At 38.7% G+C, this 22,998-nt stretch overlaps 1 protein-coding gene across 4 annotated transcripts in view; it reads left to right on the top strand.

Moving 5' to 3' along the window:
• Window positions 1-22,998, top strand: part of LOC131832263 (cAMP-specific 3',5'-cyclic phosphodiesterase 4D-like) — a 565,899-nt gene that overhangs the window by 162,148 nt on the left and 380,753 nt on the right. For 2 of the 4 annotated variants that reach the window (XM_059175050.1, XM_059175049.1), the window contains exon 2: window positions 17,360-17,435. The exons of the other annotated variants lie outside the window; for them this stretch is intronic. The gene's annotated coding sequence lies outside the window, so the exon portion shown is untranslated. The remainder of the gene's footprint in view (window positions 1-17,359; window positions 17,436-22,998) is intronic. 4 annotated transcript variants of the gene reach the window in all.

Here is a 22,998-nt window from a genome sequence, read left to right as displayed (position 1 = left end):
GATTCAGAAATTTTGATGCTTTAAGATGCTCCCCTGTGGCTATTGAAATACTTGCAATGAACTTTGCCTAAGGTCTGGAAGGTGATTTATAATAACTATTCTATCCGTTCCCCCCAACCTGAAGAGATGAGCCAGTTAATGTTATTAGCCTCTACAACTGCAAGATCATAATTATTAGGTCTGTCCCCTGGGAGCTGGGCTCCGCTGAGTTGTTATGAGGTTAGAAGCAGTTATGAACAGGGGGCACTATTAATCAACTGAGATTAGATATGAGGCATCAGGGGTGCCTGGGTGGCTCAGTGGGTTAAGCCTCTACCTTCAGCTCAGGTCATGGTCTCAGTGTCCTGGGATCGAGCCTCGCATCGGGTTCTCTGCTTAGAGGGGAACCTGCTTCCTTCTCTCTCTCTGCATGCTTCTTTGCCTACTTGCAATCTCTCTCTGTGTAAAATAAATAAATAAAATCTTAAAAAAAAAAAAGGATAGGAGGCATCAGAATCTGAATTTTCATGATGGATACAGAACACATTTATATAACCAAGTCTTCAAGAAAATGAAATTGACCAGGTGTTTAGACAATAAGAAAATTCAAACTGATCTTGCCTTTCTATCATACCTGGGGAGGAAAAAGCACGTGGACAGATCCCTACTGGGAAGGAATGATTATATCCAATTAATGGCAGCAAAGGAAGTGTGTGTTGGTTCTGATTTGAGTGTGAGGTGTGAGTCTCTGACTTGATCCTGTGGCCATGACAGGAAGGTGCACCTAGGGGCAGAATTGTTTTGCATGTAGAATTCATGAGGAAATCTTAGCTGGACTTGCTATTGGCCCACTCTCTATTTCCATATGTTCTGTCTTCTCTCTGTTTTCCTTCCCTCTTTTCCATCCGAAGTTACTGTTTCCAGCTAGATAATTCACATCTCGTCATGCTTCAGACTGCTTCACTTTTTCTCGAAGTGCTCTTCATCCTCTGCTCTGTTTGTAACAGGCTTCTTTATCAGGAGGGTGAAGGTAGAATTCAGACCATCAATGAAACTAGATGGGGACATTTTTTACCATCATTTTTGTCATGGTATTAGTGAAGTTAAACTTTTTTTTTTTTTTCAATTATCAACGTAGATAACAAATCCCAGGGATATTAGCAGGGCCTGTCTATGACTCTGTCATTAATAGAAATCATTGTATCCCCATGCCACATTAGGGTTGTACATATCTTTCTATATAATTTCTGCTCATCATTATGTGAAAATTATCTTTTATTTGGCTAGCTACTAGAACTTATAATTTAATACAATAATAAAATGTATGTTACTGTTTTATGGATTTGTTTTTAAAAAAATATTTTAAATATATAGACGGTTCTGCCACACCCCCAACTATCGTCACTTCTCCTGAGAGCTCATGACACTTGTTTAATCTACTTATTTGAGAACTTAAAGTCCATTTTGTATTGTTATTTATATATATATATATTTTAATAGTTTTAAATTTTATTTATTTTTTTAATAAACATATAATATATTTTTATCCCCAGGGGTACAGGTCTGTGAATCGCCAGGTTTACCCACAGCACTCACCATAGCACATACCCTCCCCAATGTCCATAACTCCACCCCCCCAAACCCCCCTCCCCCCAGCAACCTTCAGTTTGTTTTGTGAAATTAAGAGTCTCTTATGGTTTGTCTCCCTCCCAATCCCATCTTGTTTCATTTATTCTTCTTATGTTCTTTCCCTCGTAACCATACTCTGTGGTTCTTAAATATCGAGACCATATTCTTTCTGTTCTTTAAATTCTTTTTGGAATTTTGGAAATTTATTCTGTAAGTTCTCATTGAATGAATGATCAAAATAGTATTGTTCAGCCAAGATAAGTAGAGGAAATAAGAAACTGCAATAACGCATTTGTTTAGTGCTTTTTGTGATTAAGGAGGGCTGAGTGTGTGGGGTCAGGACACCCTGGTCTCTAGAGAGCTCAGAAGAGGTGCACACAGATTAAAGGCCACCATTCATTATGCTTAGTAGATGAATTCCTGGCAAGAGTTTTGACTACTTAGAAGCACTCCTGGGAGAGACTGAGGGACCCTAGCCCCAAAGTCCTGTTCATTTAAAGTAGTCTCTCCTTTGTTTGGTTGAAAATATTGCTGTGTCTAAAGGTAACAGAGTACACCTGGGTGGCTCAGTTGTTAAGTGTCTGCCTTCGGTTCAGGTTATGAACCCAGGGTCTGGGATCGAGCCCCTCATGGGGCTCCCTGCTTGGCGGGGAGCCTGCTTCTCCCTCTCCTTCCGCTGTTCCCTCTGCTTGTGCTCTCTTGTGCTCTCTGTGAACTAAAAAAATAAAATAAAATCTTTTTAAAAATTTGAAAAATAAAGATAGCAGAGGTAGAGTAGCAGCCTTGGGCACTTTAGACTTTTAAATAATATTTTGCTCCAGTTACATGGTCATAAGTCAGTCCTAGGGTTGGAACCCATATTTGGAACCCTCTGAGCCTCCATGTAGGCTTGTTCGGAGTCCTTATGTTAGGGTAACAAGGCTTGGAGCTAAAGCTACGAAGGAGCCAACACTGCAGCCGAAGCTTCCTACAGACCCACTGTGCCAGTTTTGAACTGAGGCATTATCTGTCCATGGCCATATGCAGTGTGAACGGGCCGCAGATGTACGTCAAGTGAGTGGGAGAAATAACGTTTGGTGGGGAAGGATGACAGTTTTATGGCATTAGTCCTAGGAACCCCAGGTGCATTTCTTCCTCTTTCATGTATTTTAAGATTTCAGCCTTGGGGATGTTTCATCAGGTTAGCATCTGTATCTTAAAGATGAGTCCTGCAATGAATCAGTGAGGAGAGCGAGTCATACGTTGGATCTGGAAGGAGAGAGAAGACTCTTACGGAGAGATCAGTGTAATGAAGCAACTAAAGAGAAGGTCAGGGATTTCTGTCTTTGCTTTTGACCCTCTATCTCCCTGACCTTACTTACCTGGCCTCAGAGTGAACCTTAACTTGGGCAGGATGCACTGAGCTTTGCACACGCCCCTAGTATGTCAGGACCCTATACTGGGAAACCCTGACATGGGGCATGGGTTATAGTCTCTGGGCTCGGTGTATCCTATCCCTGGCTTTTGTTTGTGTCGGGAATTTTTATTTTTCTCTTTCTATTTAATGAATCGTATGTCTCCTTGACAGTCTGTGGCTTCTTTTGTTTAAGTGACTCAGGGCTACAGCTATATATGGTCCTGGAATTAGCTGTTGAACAATTTGTTGTTGTGGTTAACTTGGATAGATATATTTTAGATAATTATGTGGCTATCAAGATAGCTGATAATCTGTCAGCTTCTGGATGATGTTGGTATTTTCCTTGCAATTTTGCAGGTTTCATTTCTTGGGCTTTGTCTTAGATTTCTAAAACTTTTCCCACCTTTAAAATTGCCCTTATACAAAGTATGATTAACAGTAGCTGATATTTATTTATATCCACACACTGACTGACAGCAACCGTGGTGAACGAAGTTTATGTAAGATTTTATTTCTTCTTTCCAAAGAATTTTGTGGGATATGCGGAGCAATGAGGAAGAATCATAAGACCTTGGACTTGTTAGAGATTCAGAGTGAGTTTGAAATACGAAAAGGAAAGAATATGAGTGGAATTCCTATAAAATAGCTGGAGGAGTGGGGTAGCTTAGGGAGGCAGATTGTTGCAGAAACACAGCAAAGGAAGTAGTCTGTTAGAAAGAGTGTTACTTAAAGATGCTTATACTCCTGGAGCTTTTGGCTCTAAATTGTATGGCCCTTAGACTTGAAAAAGAGGGCCCCCTTTCTGGTCCAGCATATTAGAGGGTTTAGTTCCCTTCTGGCCACAATGTTCCCTACTGGGTAAGGATTCTTTGAGGTCAAGGAATAATGTCTTTCCCTTTTATGGATCATGGTTGGGGCATTTGGACTGTAGAATTTCCTGCCCAAATGGTCCTACGCCAAGATGTGGATCATTCCTTCAGAGAGCAGGTTGTACTCTCCACACTGGGTGGCCAAGGGGCAGCTGTTGGTAGGGCCAGGGAACGTGGATGGCTGCCAAACCGTGGTGTCTGTCTCTGAGCTTACAAATGTCAGCGAGGTGCGAAGGGTAGGTGGGCAGAGCAGAGACTGGGTGTGGGCTCAGCTTGCTCTGAAACACTAACCGTGGATGCGGAACTTTCCTAGGCGCTGTGTACGTGTTATTTCATTCAGTCCTGCAGAACCCTTCAAGGTAGTGTTTTATCATGACATGGGAATGAGGCTGCAGGGAGTTAAGTCACTAGCTCAAGGTTATCGATTTAGTAAGAAGTTGAACCAGGATTTAAATATCAGGTGAGCATATTCCAAAGTGCATTTGTTTTCACTTCGTGAGCTTGCCTGTTAATAGCACCGTTGCTTCAACGTTTTCTCAGTTCTCCCCAGAGCCTTGGCGTATAATGATATGTGATAAATACTTGTTGAGTATCTGAAACAGTGGAACAAACTATCTGCTCATCCTTCTCAGTGGTGGGTTAGAGAGTACGATTGCAGTATCGGTAAGAAATTCCATGTCAGATGTTGGGAGGGGGACGTTTCCCTCCTTATCTGTCCGTGCTGTTGCATGGGTTGATCTTCTGTAGATGCTGTGGACTGCTCAGTTTACTGGGCTTACCCTGCCAACCATCAGTAAATGCTACATATTTTCTGCTTAGTGTGGACTCCCATGTCCCGGAAAGGATTTTTGTTCAGGGAAAATATTAACACATGCCACGTATGCTGCAGTCCTTTTCCTTATCTCCTTAAGATCACACAAACTCAGAGCGTTCAAGAGAAATTGTCAGAATGCATGCCTCAGCGGGTTTGCTGGCACAGTCCTTTTGTTGGTGAGGCCCCATTCTTGGCTTCCCTGTACTGGGCTCTTCTACCTGTCTGGCCCCCTGCTGCTCCCTCCTGGAACATTCAGCTGTGGTCTCACTTGGCTTTGTCTTTTCTTATTCCCCTTCTCATCTATCTGATATGCCAAGACCGTTCTCTGCCATTGGCTGAAAGCCTTGGACATTTTCCTAACTTCTGCTATTAACTAGTTGTGGTGGTTTTCCCCATGTGCTGCCATCTGTCCCCTTAATGGTTTTCTGGTTTATCTGTGTTCCTTGCTAGACGGTAGCCCCACTGGAGGGCAGTCTTTGTGTCTCTGTTGTTGACCGCTGTATCTTCGTATCTAGTGTGATGCTTGGCACACAGAACTTTTTAAATAAATATTCATAGAATAACTGAATAAACTACCATCATAATCGAGGCACTAAATGCCCTTTTCAAAGAAGTTCTTGCATTAAGAAAAGGGTCATCTTGCCCAAATCTCTCAGTGACAAGGACGGCATGTCCACCCAAGTGAACTGTTTTCTAAAGCCTGAACTCTGAATCCTAATGCCTACTAAGCGGGGCTAAATTTTCTTGTGCAAGAAGGCTGGTGGCCATTGCTTGAGTTTAGAGAAGAGACCATTCATGGTGATGATCATCATTTTAACTTTTGATTATCTTTTTTGTTTTGTTTTATTTTTAAATCACATTTTTATAAGTTATATCATGTTTAACAGAAAAAGAGAGAAATACTGAAATCTTGTGTTAAGCATGATGAATTTTCATACAGTGAACTCATACATCTAATATCCATCCAATTCAAGAAATTGAACATTATCAGCACCCTAGAGATTTTCCTTGTGCCTCCTTCTACTTGCTACCTCCCAAATGGTGACCATATCTGTACAATTTTTTGATTTTTCACAGCTGGAATCCTTTATTATGCATTCTTTCAGTCAACATTGTGTTTGTGGTCTTATAGTTTTATGTATCAGTAATTTGTTCCTCTTTATTGTTTTATGGTATCCCACTGTATATTTTACATACCACAATTGTTGAATCCGTTCTACTATTGATGGACCTTTGGGTTATTTCTAGTTTGGAGCAATAACAAATAATGCTCTTTTATTCATTTTTTAAAATATATTTTTTGGCTCACATGTACACATTTCTTTTGGACATATACTAGGGAATATAATCGACAGGGTGTGGATATGTATTTATTCTGCTTTGGTAGTGTCTTTCAAACAGTTTTCTTTGGTATAAGATTTCTAAACTGGGGGCAAAGAAGACGTAATAACTCTCAGACTTCCCAGGGAGATAGGGAGTTTTGGAAAAGAATAAGGATGCAGTTGTTTGGTCTGTATGATTTTGTTTGCTGTTAATGCAGTCTAAGTTTGAACAACTTTAAAAATGACCTACACCTATAGTTGTAAAGATAGAAGCAGAAGCACAGTGTAGCTCATAGCAAAATAACCTTAGAGCTGCCAGTGGCTGAGAAATACCTATAAGGTTTTTCATCAGTTCTCTGTGCATCAGTGAGCAAACAGCTGTGTATGGGTCGACTTTTTGTTTAAGAGTATCACAGTAGCATATTATAGTACCAGATGGGATGGTAATGCAATATTGTTAAGTTATTTTTTAAAAAATAAGGTACCGGATGGAGTAGTTTAGGGTGCAATGGGGGTCCCATGATTCACTATTTCTCTTACTCTTTAAATTTTCTGATGATCTGTACATGCATTTTTCTGAAAGTAGTTGACCAGATTTTAGAAAAAAATACACAGCAAAACTTACTTGGCTGAATTGAACTTTCCAGTGGTACCTTTGATTTTAGACAAGTCTTCCTCTTGTTTTCACTTTTATCCCTATAGGAGAGTCATAGGCACTTATCAGATGAGTTAAATAAAAAAGAGCATTGATACCAAATGCTGGTATGGTTGTAGATACTGGATAAATTATACGTGGCTAGTGGGAGTATAAAATGGTACAGGTACTTTGGAAAACAATTTAGTAGTTTCTTAAAAAACTAAATTTGTTTGTACACAATCCTGCAACAAATGTACCTTTAGGCATTCATCCCAGAGAAATGAGGACCTCTATGTTCATATGAAACCCTGAACATGGATGTTAATGTAACAGATGTATTTGTAATAGCCTAACAATTGAGGCATCCCAGATAACCAGAATGGTTAAACAAACTATGGTACGCCTAAACTATCAGACATTACTCAGCAATAGAAAAGGAATGGACTGTTGACAAATACAACCTGGGTGAATTGAGCTGAGTGAAAAAAATCCAATCCCAGAGGGTTACATATCATGTGATTCAATTTATGTCATATAGTGGAAATGACAAAATTATGAAATGGACAACAGATTAATGTAGTTTAGTGGTAGCTGGCAGGTATTAAAGGGTGGGAGAGAAGTGGGCATGTCTATGAGAGAGCAACATGAAGATTCTGGTGGTGATGAATCTTGACTGTCAATGTCAATATCATGGTTGTGATATTGTTACCTTTGGGGAAAACTGCTTGAAGGACCAACTGGGTCCCTCTGTTTTATTTCTTACAACCGACTATAAGTCTACAATTACTTTGAAATAAAATTAAACAAAAATTATTAATTAAAAAGAGCCAGGGAGTGCTCTTACATTTCTTTCAGGTCATTTCTTCTTTTCATAATTATTTATTCATATTTTAAACCTGATAGATTGTTAACAAAGGAAAGCCACTGTTCCTTGTCTCCCATTAAGGACGGCATTATTCATTGGAATCACCATTTATAAAAATTTCCGGTATTCCTTGTTCATGTTGAATTTCAGAAAGCTGTTAGTTCATATTCTTTGACTGGCAGAGATACCTACAAATCAGGTAGGGAACTTAGATCTGTAGAAGCGGTATATCTGAACTATAGACACACAAATGGAAGGATGGCTCAGCTTTTTTTTTCTCTTACAATTGGTTTTTCTGGCCCCAAAGAACTTGTCTGACCAGTCATTAATGTCTAAGCAGTGTGCCTATTGTTCAATTCCTGTTTGGCTTAAGTGGCCCAGGGATAAGCTTAGGGAATGGTATAAGTGATTTAAGGAATGTTAGTGGGAATAAAATGATTTGGAGTTGTTGTGTGTTTGTTTTTAAGGCTTAGGATATAATGTCCCCTCCCTAGTTCCGTGATTCCCCCAGTGCCATGCTTTTTGTAATGTCTATTATGTACTGAGGATTCTTACTATGTTTTTCAGTTTTTTTCTCCTTCATGCATAATAAGTAGAATCTTCTAGTCATTGGGTTATCATCTCTGTGGGCTTTCCAGTCTGAGCAAATTCTCTCTAGGTATCATTTTCCTGAGCGCTGTAGTTGAATTTTCTTGGTTTTCCTTTGTTTCTGTGTACATTATTTTGACCTTCCTGCTGACCTCAAGTTTATTGTTGTCTTTGTGGATGCGTGCAGTTACCAACTTCCCAGAGAAGTTTTGAGGGGTAGCTTGGCACTAGATTATCTCCTTAAAAAGCAAACTTCTCTGTTTGGCCTTTAAGTCAGAGTCTTCTTATTATATTGATAAAAGGCATTTGTGGGGAAGATAGGAGGTAAAATAATTTCCATTAACTATTGACATGTTTGATATGTCAGGTAAACAAAGTGAGACGTGTTTTTTGGCATTCTACTTTAATTACTCTTTCACAAGAGACTTCCACTGTAACAGGAGGAAACTGAAAAGCAGAGGAAAGGAGAAAATGCAAAATAACATTCTTCTGAGTGATGACCAGGGCCACGACCATTAATACATTATCTCATTGAATCCCCCAACACCTTAAGTTGGTGCCTCTTATATCCTTTTTCCAGTTGACGTAATAAGCTCAGGTGCCCATGGTGGCTTTTAGTCAGTGACAGAACCAGAATGTGAACCCCAATTGGCCTAATCTGAAACTCCAAGGTCTTTGATGCTACCTTTTTATTAGATAAAGAGGAGGAAATGGAGGTCTTGTTTTGTGTTCTGGATGTCAGATTGGCAGTGCCAAGAGATCCCATAGGTTTGTTGTTGTTGTTGTTGTTTTAATATGGCAATTGGCCGAAGGCATCTTAGATTTTCACGCTGAGAAAGGTCACTGAGGTTAAAGGTGAAGTCTAAATTACCCACACAGGAGTGCAATTGAGCATAAGTCTCTGAACCACTGATCTACCTGATGTGACTTAAGAAGTGTTGTCAGGCAAAACAGGAAAAAATATACAGCGGGAAAAAGACAGTCTCTTCAATAAATGGTGCTGGGAAAACTGGACAGCTATATGTAGAAGAATGAAACTTGACCATTCTCTTACATCGTACACAAAGATAAACTTAAAATGGGTAAAAGACCTCAACGTGAGACAGGAATCCATCAGAATCCTAGAGGAGAACATAGGCAGTAACCTCTTCGATATCAGCCACAGCAACTTCTTTCAAGATATGTCTCCAAAGGCAAAGGAAACAAAAGCAAAAATGAACTTTTGGGACTTCATCAAGATCAAAAGCTTCTGCACAGGAAAGGAAACAGTCAGCAAAACAAAGAGGCGACCCACAGAATGGGAGAAGATATTTGCAAATGACAGTACAGACAAAAGGTTGATATCCAGGATCTATAAAGAACTCCTCAAACTCAACACACACAAATCAGACAATCATATAAAAAAACAGGCAGAAGATATGAACAGACATTTCTCCAATGAAGACACACAAATAACTATCAGACACATGAAAAAATGTTCATCATCACTAGCCCTCAGGGAGATTCAAATTAAAACCACATTGAGATACCACCTTACACCAGTTAGAATGGCCAAAATTAGCAAGACAGGAAACAACATGTGTTGGAAAGGATGTGGAGAAAGGGGAACCCTCTTACGCTGTTAGTGGGAATGCAAGTTGGTGCAGCCACTTTGGAAAACAGTGTGGAGATTCCTCAAGAAATTAAAAATAGAGCTTCCCTATGACCCTGCCATTGCACTACTGGGTATTTACCCCAAAGATACAGATGTCGTGAAAAGAAGGGCCATCTGTACCCCAATGTTTATAGCAGCAATGGCCACAGTCACCAAACTGTGGAAAGAGCCAAGATGCCCTTCGTGGAAAATGGAGAAGGAAGATGTGGTCCATATACACTATGAAGTATTATGCCTCCATCAGAAAGGATGAATACCCAACTTTTGTAGCAACATGGACGGGACTGGAAGAGATTATGCTGAGTGAAATAAGTCAAGCAGAGAGAGTCAGTTATCATATGGTTTCACTTATTTGTGGAGCATAACAAATAGCATGGAGGACAAGAGGAGATGGAGAGGAGAAGGGACTTGAAGGAAATTGGAAGGGGAGGTAAACCATGAGAGACTATGGACTCTGAAAAACAATTTGAGGGTTTTGAGGGCCGGGGGGTGGGAGGTTAGGGGAACCAGGTGGTGGGTTTTGGAGAGGGCACGGATTGCACGGAGCACTGAGTGTGGTGCAAAAACAATGAATACTGTTATGCTGAAAAGAAATTAAAAAAAAAGAAAAAGAAATGTCAGGGCTTCAACCTCTTCACAAATATCTCTTCTCATCCTTGTCATTGTGATTCATTATCCAACTGCCTCTTGCTCCCATGTGTCATAAAATTCGCAGCATTCGAGTTGTTAGTGGTTCATAAAAAACTGAGACTTGTGGCTTCTCAAGGCCTCTTGGCTCCTTTGTTTCCTTAGACTATTTTTCACACCAGATGAAGTCACCCACAAGTATCCTTTTGCTATTGGCATGTGTCTTGACTGTATCAGTGTTGATATTCTAGTTGTAATATTGTACTATAGTTTCATTAAGATGTTGCCATTGGGGGAAACTGGGTCAAGGGTACAGTGCATCTTTCTATAGTATTTCTTGTATAACTGTATGTGAATCTACAGTTCATCAGATGAGTTATTAGTTCCTTATAAGCTGGACTTCTGGATGTTGAGTTCCCTCAGTTACACGTGGGGAGGTGCGAAATAGGAACATGATGATCCTAAACCCTGTCCCATTAGGAGAGCATCCTGAGGAAATGTGATCGGGCAAGTAACACAGAGGGAGTGTGAAGTCACTGTAAAATCATAAAAAGTGTATACACTTGAGAGAACATTTAAATTTTTTTCCATTTTCAGAACAGAATTTATTTTCTCCAGATCACAATACTCTCACCATGGGCTCTCAGTTTCTCTTTGGCCTTGAGAGCATCATTTTGCCTTTTATTTTTTCCATTTCTTCCATCTGTATAGTGGGGGTGATATAATTTTTATTGGGAAATAACCATGCCAAGAGTATTTTGAAGCAGTGAGAAAGCATACTATTGTGCAGGTGAAACAAATACAAATTGAATTTCGTGTTCTAATGTGGTGTACATTCAGATGGCTCTAACATACATTAATATGTTATTATTACTACTAGAATAGTAGTGTAGATAACTTATACTTCTGCACACAAATCTGAAATATTTGTTAGCTGTCTTGTGACTGCTTCTGCAAATTTTCCTTCATGGCAACTTTTTTGTTCTTGAAGTTGGTTTTAAATAATTGCTAATCCCTAAACTTTATTTTGAGGTTGAGTAGGAAAGGTAGGTAATTATGGAGTTTGAGTGTTGGGAATACTCAAGGAAGTATCTAAAGGAAACCTTTAGATTTGATTGTAAGGAGGGTTGGTATGAATGCTTATTGGTCCTGTCTGAATCATTGTTTTTCCCTTCCACATCTCAGCTGAGTTGTTACATCATAGTATTACATTTAGTATTGCATAGTATTACATTTATAATATATAGTATTACATTTAGTAATATATTACATAGTATTACATTTAATACATTACATGTATTATTTAGTAATACATAATATTACATTATATTATTACAATACATAGTACTACATTTACATCATAGTATTACATTTAGTATTACATCATAGTAATACATAATGTTACATAGTATTACACAAGGCATGTGGTGGCATACAGTGCCATGTGCGAGATGAGGTGTTAGTTAGGATGGTATTCCAGGTTGTCTCAGGGGTCCCTGGTGGTGGTCTTGTTGTGGGGGATCAATCCCAATGCCATTCTGTAGACCACATTGTCCCTTAACAGGTATGCTGGCAGGTAAGGCTATGTGAGTGAGACCACATATAGAGGTGGTCTTAGAGTCTTAGAGGTGGCTCAAGGTACATTGTTTACTTACTTGAAAATAATAACCTCCATTAGTATACCTTAGGGGCATCCCGAGGTTTGGCTGTGAAACTAGGTTTTATAAGAATTATCTAACTTAATTCTGAGGTTAGGTATTATTAACCCCATTTTATACTGACTTAGCAAAACTAAGCAGTTGGTCTAAGTTCATACAATTAGTAAATGAAAGAATGAGGATTTGAGTCTGGAGAGCTAATTCCACAGCCTGAACACTGGATCTATTTTTATGTAAGAAACTGAGTCGAGGTTAATCCTTCTTTCAACAGGTACTTTTTGAGTACCCGTCATCTTTTAGGCTCTGTTCTGGGTCTTGTAGATACAAAAGCCAGTGAATAGGATTCCTGAAGTAGAGGTGCTCCTAGCTTAAGGACAGATATTCAGTACATTGTGAAAAAAAAAAAATGACAAAATGTGTAGCTAAAAATGTATTACAATTGTGAGGACACTTAAAGTATTTTAAAGATAGCCTAGCTCTGTGGACAATATTGTAAATAGTTCATTTATTCATTTGTCCATTCATTCAACAAATATAATATTGAGTGTTTACAGTGGGCTGGGTGCCATGCTAAACGCTCAGAAAAGGGTGGTGAAGGGAACAGAGGAGGTGACTGCTCTCATAGACCTTACTTGCCATCTGGCAGGTGGGGAGGAGGTAGACACTTTGTCACATGTTCCCAGAAATTAATAGACAGTTGGAACTGACATGCACCATGATAGGGAAATGATGCTGTAAGAGGGAGTAATAATGTTTGTTCTTGTCAGGGACATCTTCCCTCAGAGCGGAGGTCTGAAGGTAAATAAGCATTAACTGGGAAGGGTTTGGAGAAGGCAAAGCCTCTGGGGCAGCTCTGGACACTGAAAATTCTAGGTACCGAATGAATGCAGGGTGACCTGGGGTGAAGGAGAGTGGATGGGTAGAGAGCCTGAAGACTCAGATGCTAGATGAGACCAGAGAGATAGTCAGAGGAGATGAAGTAAGGCCTTGGGTCATTTTAAAGGCCTTTGATCCTATGGTAAAGGATAGTCATTGAAAAGACGTGAGTGACAAAGATTTGTGATTTAAAAACACAGTTCTTATTAGCTCAGGACACAGGACTGGCATGCAGGCAAGATCTCTACCTGGGGAGGATCAGTAGAGAATTACAGAGGCCACAAGGTCTGATATCATAGAGCCTGGACTAATGTGGTAGTGGAAAGATGGAGAGAAGTGGTTGAGTTACATTGTTAAATGGCCAGAAATCTGTGATAGATTGAAAGTAGCATCAGGAGAAGAGAAGTGAGTTTCTTCAATCTGATGGCTACTGGCACCGTTTACTAGGATAAGGACACTGGAAGCAGATCAGATTTGAGAGAGAGATTTCAAGTTCAACTTTGAACTCATTGGGTTTGGGGTGACTTTGAGAGAGACAAGCAGAAACCTCAGGTTGGCATTTAAATCTGTATTTGTGGCCCGTGGAGGAGAGATCTGTACTGGAGATAGACCTGTCTGTGTCCTAAGTGTGCAGGTGATACATGATATCATGCCTGTGGGTACCACTGCCTCAAGAGACACTAAGAAGTGATAAGAAAAGAGAGCCTTAGAACCAAGCCTTGAGGGACTTCATTTCATGGCTGTGTGAAGAAAGATCAACCCGCAAAGGAGAACATCACAAAAGAGGAGGGAAACAGCTGGAGTTAAGAAAACAAAGGGAAGAAAATAAAAAATTATATAAAAAAAAAATCAAAAAAAAAAAAAAAAAGAAAGAAAGAAAACAAAGGGAAGCTATGCTCTGATAAAGGTGGGGTGACCAGCAATCTGAAAGGCATCTTCAATGATGTGGGTTTAAAACAGTCCTTGGAGTTCCGGCCACAGAAGTCTTTGGTGTTCTTAGCAAGAGCTGTTGTGTGGGAAAATGAGGGGAAAGATGGCTTAGAGCAGGGTGAGGAGTGAGTCAGGGCTGTGAAATTGGATACAGCCAGAATAGACAAGTCTTCTGAGAATAGCAAATAGGGCACATAGGATTTGGGGAAGGTTTTTATATAAGATGGAAGAGACTTCAGTATGTTTGAAAGTCAACAGTAAAGATTTAATTGATAGGAGGGAGCTGGCAGATATTCTCAAGGGAAAAAGGATAATGAAGTAGCGTTGGCTCTTGAGAAGGGGAGTAGGCAGGGAAGGATTTGTAGCGATATCCACGTTTGCATGCTTTGTATGAAGAGGAGGAGGGAGTTCCTCTTCTAGGGATCTGATTTCTCTGCAAAGCCATGCTATCTTTGTATGTAAAGGAGCAGGAGGGAGAGGTAGAGATGTGAGGAGAGCTAAGAAAGTTTGAAACATGGTAGTTATTGTGAAGAGTGGGTGTGAGTTGTCTTAAGGAAAAAGGTGGAATTCCTAGCACTGCAGATGCCTGTTCTCGGGAAGTTTGGGAACGTTTGTTGTTTCCTGCTTAGGCAAATAATCCATGGTGTATCCATGTTTTCCGAAAAATCCAAGCTAGTAACATCCATTAAGTAAGAGCAAAGTATGTGAAAAAGGTGGGAACTCTTTTAAAAAGTGATTCTTTACAGACTGGGAAAGCTGAAAGGAAAATAATCGTTTGAGAATATGTAAATTTGTAAAGATCTCTACTTATTAAGTGAGATGACTGAGGAGGGAAACAAAGGTCCTTTTCCAAACTATGAGGACAATTGAACAAATTCATCTTGTTTAAATATTGGGGCTTGGGGTGAATCAAGCATTCGAGGTTATTTTTGAAAGGATAGCAGAATTTACATGGAAAGGTGTGTTTAGATTGCTGGATTTTCATTTTCTATTGTTGATCCACTGGTGGTCTTTGTGATGTTTCCATCTACTCAAGGTGAATGAATGTTTCTTTAAATCTGAGGCTAACTCAGCAAATGGAGGCTCATTTTCTAAAAGGTAATTTGGCTGAAGAAGACAAGGGACAGGCATCTGGAGATTAGAAATTTTTTTTTTTTTTTTTTTTTTTTTAATGAATTGGCCTCAGTAAGCTATAGAAGTTGCCTAAATGTGAAATTCTGAATTTCCTGTGTATGGGAAATGTTACCAGCTATGCTGATGGGAGCCTAGGGAGACACACAGAGGGATTATTTCCCCTTTTGAAGAATTTTTTGTTTACCTGGGGAGAGAATGTATCCATATGAAAACTATTTAAAAAACCATAAGTATGCTGACAAAGGCAGGTGTTTAAAGAGGTGAGCAAAGGCTCAGAGTGAGAGAAGGGAGGGATGACAGAAAGACTTCATTAAGAAAGATGTCAGAAGAAGAAGAACATCAGAGGTCAGCAAGAGCAAGGTTCAGAACTACTGACGGCTTCTAACGTACTTCACAGGAGAGTATAGAGAAGCACACAGGAGATTTTAAGGACCGTGCCTGAAAGTGCCACATAATATTTCTGTCCTATGCTGTTGACTGGAAGTCAGTCACACAGTCCCATCTAGCTGCAAGAATGACTGGGAAATACAGTGTAAATCTGTTTTGGGAAGGAAACGTGAATGTGTTGGGCAGCTAGCCAATCTTGGCTGCATGCCCATTGGAGCGTCACAGAAGTTTCAGTCTCTGCGTCTCATTCATGACTCTTCAGTCTGCTTTAAGCCCTCCTTCTCCCAAGCTGGACCACTTTCATTACCACCAGTTTCACTCATATGTCATCATTCCCAAACCAGCTACCAACATGGCTGTCATTTTAAGCAAACATTCGTATTTCCTATTGTTCTTCTCCAAAGGAAGTTTTCACAGTAAAATACAGTTCCCTAGATGTCCAAGATATCTAGATATCTCTAGATATCCCCCAAATATTGGTAAAGTGGGATTGTTGTTTTGCTTCATTACATAAGTGTAAGGTCAAAGGGAGGGAGAGTGTTGGGAAGACCTCACATTGAAAGGCAGATAATAGAAGTCCCCAGAGAAGAGCATTTGAAGAAGGAAAGAGGCCTTTGTGATGCCATTTCAATATGGCAGCTGGATCAAGCAATAGTGTTTATGTACTATTTTTACCTACTTCTCCTAGAGGAAGCAAGGCACATACAACTCACAAATCAACCAGTTCATTTCCGTAAAATTCCAAAATGAATTCCAAGGGGAAGTGCTCTTAAATGGTATTACTTTTGTATCAGATTATGCATTTAAATGGGAAAAAAAAGCCTCAAGGATTTCCACAGGAAAACCTGTTTATTGTAATGCTCACCAGTCTACCTGTCTTACATGTTGTCTGAAGTGTTTTTGTTCAATAATGTAGACAGTAATGAACATGATTATATGAATAAACGAGTAAGCACTGCTGTGTGGAACTACAATTTGTCACCTCCCGCTTTCAGCTGCATTAGACATGGTACTGATACCTTGTCATCTTAGCATATCCCAGTGACCTCAGAGGCCCTGATGTTTTCTTCTAATGGACTATGTGATCTGTACAATCTTTTCTTTTTTCTTTTTCTTTTTTTTTTTTTAAAGATTTTATTTATTTATTTGACAGAGATCACAAGTAGGCAGAGAGGCAGGCAGAGAGAGAGGGAAGCAGGCTCCCTGCTGAGCAGACAGCCTGATGCAGGGCTCGATGCCAGGACCCTGGGATCATGACCTAAGCTGAAGGCAGAGGCTTTAACCCACTGAGCCACCCAGGTGCCCCTCTTTTTTGTTTTTCTGGTGCAATATTTGTGCTTTGGATATTCTCTGTTAAGAGATAGAACCCCAAGCAGGTAAGCATCTTATCAACCAAATGATTGAAAATAATTTATTTCTAAATTCCTCAAAAAAGAGAAAAAGCTGACAGATCTATCTCTATCTAAAATATCAATATGCCTACCTATTTCAAATATTTTTTTTCTAAATCGAGTTTTTAATATCAAAGTCTCAGGATCCACTGTCTTCCATAGTTTTTGTTCAGTTGTTGATGTCTATGTTCATTGCAAACAGTGACTATCACACTTCTATTTTTCTATAAACGTGGCTACTCTTGGGTGTTGAAATTGTGAGAAACAGAATTCATTGTAATTATAATTCACATCTGTTTTCCTTTTGGAATTCCTTTTTTTCTTGTGCTTGGATTGTCTCTCAGAGAAGATATCGGAGGCATACACATTTACTGTTTTGGGCATTTGTGACTTTTTTTGATGGATCCCCCCATTACAAGGTTTAAGTGTTATTAACAGATTCTCATCAAGAACTTTAGAATAAATAAAATAGTGAGTATCCAGGCAGAAAGCCAGGTACTTTTCAAGATCAATATGTTTATAATATATATGGTGGCATAAACACAGAGATAGGATATATAACTATTCCACTTGGTTGACGTTTACTGTATTATTTTCTTACAGGGAAGAGTTTGAACGTAGCTGCATCACTGAGAGGAAGGACAGATGAATATTGGGGGTAAATGGTGGCAGTGCTAGGGTAAGTTTGTTATCCAGAAAAGAAGACTAAAAGCCAAGGGGATTTAAAAAATCCCTCAGCTTTGCCACAGGGCATTTATTCTGCTATCTGAATTATCTTTGGCACCTGGGAGGAAAAGATTTCTGTAAAGTGCAGATGCAGTTTTCTTCCTTGGCTTTTCCAAGTAATAACATAATTATGAACCATGCTGAGGTAGGGTACAACATTCATTGGAGAGTATCCTAAAATGCACTTTGAATGCATTTTTTGCCTGTGAGGCATTATTTAGAAACAAAAGTCTTTGTGGCATTTCTGGCTTTTCTTTTTATTTGATGGGCTGATAATCTTATAATGGCATTAGTTTTGTGACCAGTTACCAGAGATTTGTTGCTATTATTTATTTATTTATTTATTTAGTGAATTGGTCTACCCTTCAATGTCCACAGCAAGCTTAAAAACAGTTCTGGAAGGGCATGGGATAGAATACTTGGAAACTTCCAGTCCTGGGTCTTCAGTACTGCAGAATTCAGTGAGGAATGTTGGAAATTTCTCAAAATAAAAGTCATTTAAATTCAGTCTCCGAAAAAGTTCTATTATAGAACATATTGAAAAAGAGAAGTTAGTTGGAAAATCAAACATGATAGAAATTGGTTACAATCAGGCTTTTGGTTGTAGAAGCATTTCTTGTATGTCAAGGTGGAAATTGTATTCTCTTTTTCCCAATGGCACTCTATTCCTATTTTTCTACATAAATGGAGAGTAGAAATATGTCTACTTTAAATGCCACAAAAATAACCAATCACCCGTGAATAAGAAACTTTTGTAGATTTTTTACTCTTCTTGCTATAGTGTTGGTTAGTTTTGGGACGATGTGATGATTCCTTTTTTTTAATTTAGTGTGACGCAGGAATAGTGGGAAATGAAAGAATGGGGTAGACTAGCAAGTGCAGATGGAGTTCATGCATGTGCATAGACTGATTGTCACTCTCAGTGAGCTATTTAGTTTCAAATGTTTGGTCTGGTTGAATTTGGAGGCTAACATCTCAGCCCTCTGCCTCTTCCCTTGTGACCTGAGTACTTGCTAGACATGTACGTGATGGTCTACTTTGTAACTTGTGATTAATATATAGGTTCCTCAGTGGTTTGAAATGCCTCACATTTTCTCATGCTAAAATTTTATACTACGCATGTTTAGCATAGGCATTTTTGGGCAAATGATTTTTCTCTCTCAGTCATTTCTCTATCTTGTCCAGAGCTAATATCCTGTCTTCATTGCTGTAAGTTTCTAACGTATTTGATTATTTAGAATGGATTAACTCCTGTTGTTCTTTCCCCTTTGATATTTTAAGAAAAATAGGGGTGCCTGGGTGGCTCAGGTCAGGACCTCAGGGTATTGGGATCGAGCCCCTTCCCCCCACCCACCCCATGGGCCTCTGTGCTCAGCAAGGAGTCTGCTTTGGGATTCTCTCCCCCTGCGCACCTCCTCTCCCCTATGTGCACACATAGGCATTCTCTCTCTCCCTCAAATAAATAAATAAATCATAAAAAAGAAAAGAAAAAGAATTACAATGGAAAATAATAATTCTGTCTTGTCTCACTATATCAAGTGAGTAGTAAGTAACTCTTATTTAGTTGTGACTTTTGAAAGAATGTAGTCTTAGATTTCATTTTTTACTTCCATTTTCATTTTGATAAAAGTGAGGTAAGTGTATCTTTAAAAATAATCATTGGGACGCCTGGGAGGCTCCATTGGATGACTGCTTTCGGCTCAGGTCATGATCCTGGAGTCCTGGGATCGAGTCCCACATTGGGCTCCCAGCTCCACAGGGAGTCTACTTCTCCTTCTGACCTTCTCCTCGCTCATGCTCTCTCTCACTGCCTCTCTCTCAAATAAATAAATAAAATCTTAAAAAAATAGCTAAATAAATAAATAAATAATAATCATGGTCAGGTTTGGTATCAGGTTTATAATAGCTATGTAAATGGGGTATGGTAGCTTTTCATGTTGATCTATGTTGTGAGAAGTGTAATTTTGAAATAATTTGTTTTGTAAACAGTTTGAACCTAGTTCCTTTTCTAAACGTAGGTATTCTAAGAGCTTTTCCTGCTATATATGTGTTTGATTATATTCTGGTTACTATTTCTTTCTCAGATCACTTTTATTAATTTATATTTTCTTTCATTATTGTCACTGCATCAGGACTATGTTAATCAGAACAGAATTGTATATACTATTCTTTTATGATATTCATCTTACTTGGCCTTATCTACCTAGTAATTTTTAATGAAATTTGAATTTTCTGTTTCTTACTTAGCCTTTGTGAATTTTAGTTAAGTTGTTGAACTTTTTTCTGCTTTTATTTGATTAATTAACTTTTCCTATTTTTAGGGTTATTTTATGATCTTTTTGGAGTTCACTAAATGAATACCTAGTCTACTCTTTTTATTGATTCATTCCTGCTACTTTTCTTATAGTTATTTTATTGACCTTTACCAAAATCCTTTAGCTTATTGAGTTGAATATCTTGTTCTTTTTATTTTCATTCTTTTTTTTAAATGAGAACCCTAAATACCAAGAGTTTTTGCCCATCTGAGTTCATCTTTTACCACACATTGTCAGCTTTTATATATATTTCCTAGTTATTTTTAATATTAAAAAAGCTCATAATTATAATTTTGATTTCTTTAGTCTATGCCGTTTAGGTATGTTTTATTTTAAAGTATTTTTGACATTGTGTTTTTATTTTAGGGTTCTGTTCTAATGCTAATTTCCATTGTGTTTGTGTGTATGTGTTTCACATACTTCAGCGTTTTGGTATACTTAATTCCTACATTTTGTAACTGTGTATGTGTTTCACATACTTTGGCAGATGGTACACTTAATTCCTACATTTTATAACTTTGTTATTTTTAACTGCCCCTAATATAGGATCTTTTTTTTCTTTTCTTTCAGCCTTACTGAGGTATAATTGACAACATTGTAATATATTCAAAGTGTACAGTGTTGTGATGATTTGTATACATTGTACGAGGACTCTCTTAAGTTAATTAACACATCTCACATATTTACTTTTTCATGTTCGAGAACACTTGTTTACTCTTAGCAAAATATGATTATATGATACATTGTTATCAGCTGTATTTACCATCCTATAATTAGGTCTTTGGACCTCATTCATTTTAGAACTGAAAGTTTGTACCTTTTTATCATCCTCTCCCCATATTTTACACTTCTCAGCCTCTGGCAACTACCATTCTCCTTCCAGTTTCTGTAAGTTTGATTTTTTTTTTTTTTTAAGATGCCACATATACATGATAATGTGTAGTATCTGCCTTCCCCTCTCCAGCTATTTTACCTAGCATAATTGCCTTCATGTTGTTGCAAATAGGAGGCTTTCTTTTTAGAGGTGAATAATATTTCTCTCTCTCTCTCTTTCTCTCTCTCTCTCTGTGTGTGTGTGTGTTAGAGAGAGAGAGAGAGAGAGAGAGAATGTGCTATCCATCCATCTGTTGACAGGCACTTTGAATGTTTCTAAACCTTGGTTAGCCTGAATAATACCACAATGAAAATAGATGTACATACATCTTTTTGAGGTAACAACCTCATTTCCTTTGGATATGTACTGAGAAGTGGAGTTGCTGGATCATACAGTAGTTCTAGTGTAAATATTTTGAGGAACTTCCATAGCGTTTTCCATAGTGTCTGCACAAAATTATATCCCCACCAACAATGAATAGGGTTCTCTCTTTTCTACATTTTTGCCAGCATTTGTTATTTCTCTGTATTTTCTTTCTTTTTTTTTTGAGAATATATACTCTATCAGGTTGATGTGATATGTTATTGTGCTGTGATTGACATTTCCCTGATGATTAGTGATTTCAAGAACATTTTCACGTTCCTGTTGGCCATTGCAGGTCTTCTTTGGAAAAAGACTTCTTATTCAAGTCTTTTTCCTGTTAAAAAAAATTATTTATTTGAGAGAGAGAGTTTGTGGGGTGTGGGGCAGAAGGAGAGGGAGAGAGAATCTTAAGCAAACTCTCTGCTGAGCATAGAGCCTAAACTGGGGCTTGATCCTGTGACCCTGAGATAATGGCCTGGGCCAAAACCAAGAGTCGGGGGCTTAGCCACTTGCATCACCTAGGTGCCCTGTGTTTTGTCCATTTTTAAACTGGGATATTTATTATTAGATTTTGTTTTGCTGTTGAGTTATATGAGTTCTCTATATATTTTAGATATTACCCCTTATCACATATATGGTTTACAAATATTTTCTCCCATTTTATAATTTACCCTTTCATTTGGTGGGGTTTTTTTTTTTCTTTGTAGAAGCTTTTTAGTTTGATGTAGCTCCCACTTCTTGATTTTTGCTTTTCTTTGCTCGTGCTTTTGCTCTTATATCTAAAAAATCCTTGCCAAGACCAATGTCAAGGAGAATTTTTCCTATGTTTCTTTCAGGAGTTTCAAAGTTTCAGGTCTTACATTAAATTTTTAATGTATTCTGAATTTATTTTTGTGCATGGGGGTAAGATATTTGCATAGTTTCATCATTTTGCATGTGAATATCAACTTTTCCCAGCCTCATTTGTTGACTTAACTTTCTCATTGAATATTCTTGGCTCTTTTGCTAAGATGTTAGTTGACATATTATGTTAGTTGACATATATGCATGGGTTTATTTCTGGGTTTTTTATTCTATTCCATTGGTTTTGTGTCTTTTTTTTTTTTTTTTTTAAATGTCAGTACCATACTGTTTTGATTACGATAGCTTTGTAATATAGTTTGAAATCAGGAGGTGTGATGCTTTCATGTCTGTTCTTTTTTCTCAGAATTGCTTTGGCAATTGTCTCCTCATCCTGCAGAATCAGATCATCTCTCTGTTGTGCTTGCTGGCTGGCTGCAAAGCCTCATCCTCAGCACCCTTCCTTTTGGGAGCACACATAGGAGCTTGCTGTGGGATGGGAGTGTATGTGGGTTAGATCTGAGGAGCTTTGGGGGTGCTGGTGGTTCAGTTGGAGGCTTTATGGGTGAGGCATTCCCAGCTGCTCATGGATGGGCTTCTGGATAAGAGTCTGTAAGTGGTGTTAGGACCTTTGATACATTTGATCAGAGCTCTCCCTTATCACTCTGGCCTCCCAACCACTGCTGACCCCCAGTGGTGCAATTCACATCTCAGTATTTTGGATGGGGTTAGAAAGACGTGGGTCACTTTGACAGCATCTTGCACAGCTGGCAAAGCAGGTGCTCACTTATATGTTGTCACATTGGTCTATGGGAGAGCTCATGGGCTGAGAAAATCTCTCATGACCTGGGGCCATGCTCAGGGAGCACTGGGGGGAGTAGTGATGTGGGGGAGGTCAAACTATTCCTCTAACCCCTTCAGCGCATCCAGTCTCTAATTTTTTTTTTTTCTCCAACTGTGTGCTTGAACTTCTCCACTGGACTCCCAGATTTTCACAAAGGTTCTTTCGTTCTTGGGTGATTATCAAAATTGGTGTTCCTTTGGGGGAAGACTATAGAAAGGTCTTATTTGGCCATGTTGATGATGTCACCACAACTAGCATATTTGATTCTTTTTTGTAGGCG

This window comes from Mustela lutreola, chromosome 5 (genome assembly GCF_030435805.1).
Source record: "Mustela lutreola isolate mMusLut2 chromosome 5, mMusLut2.pri, whole genome shotgun sequence".
NCBI classification, from domain to species: domain Eukaryota; kingdom Metazoa; phylum Chordata; class Mammalia; order Carnivora; family Mustelidae; genus Mustela; species Mustela lutreola.
This window is presented reverse-complemented; position numbering and strand designations above follow the sequence as displayed.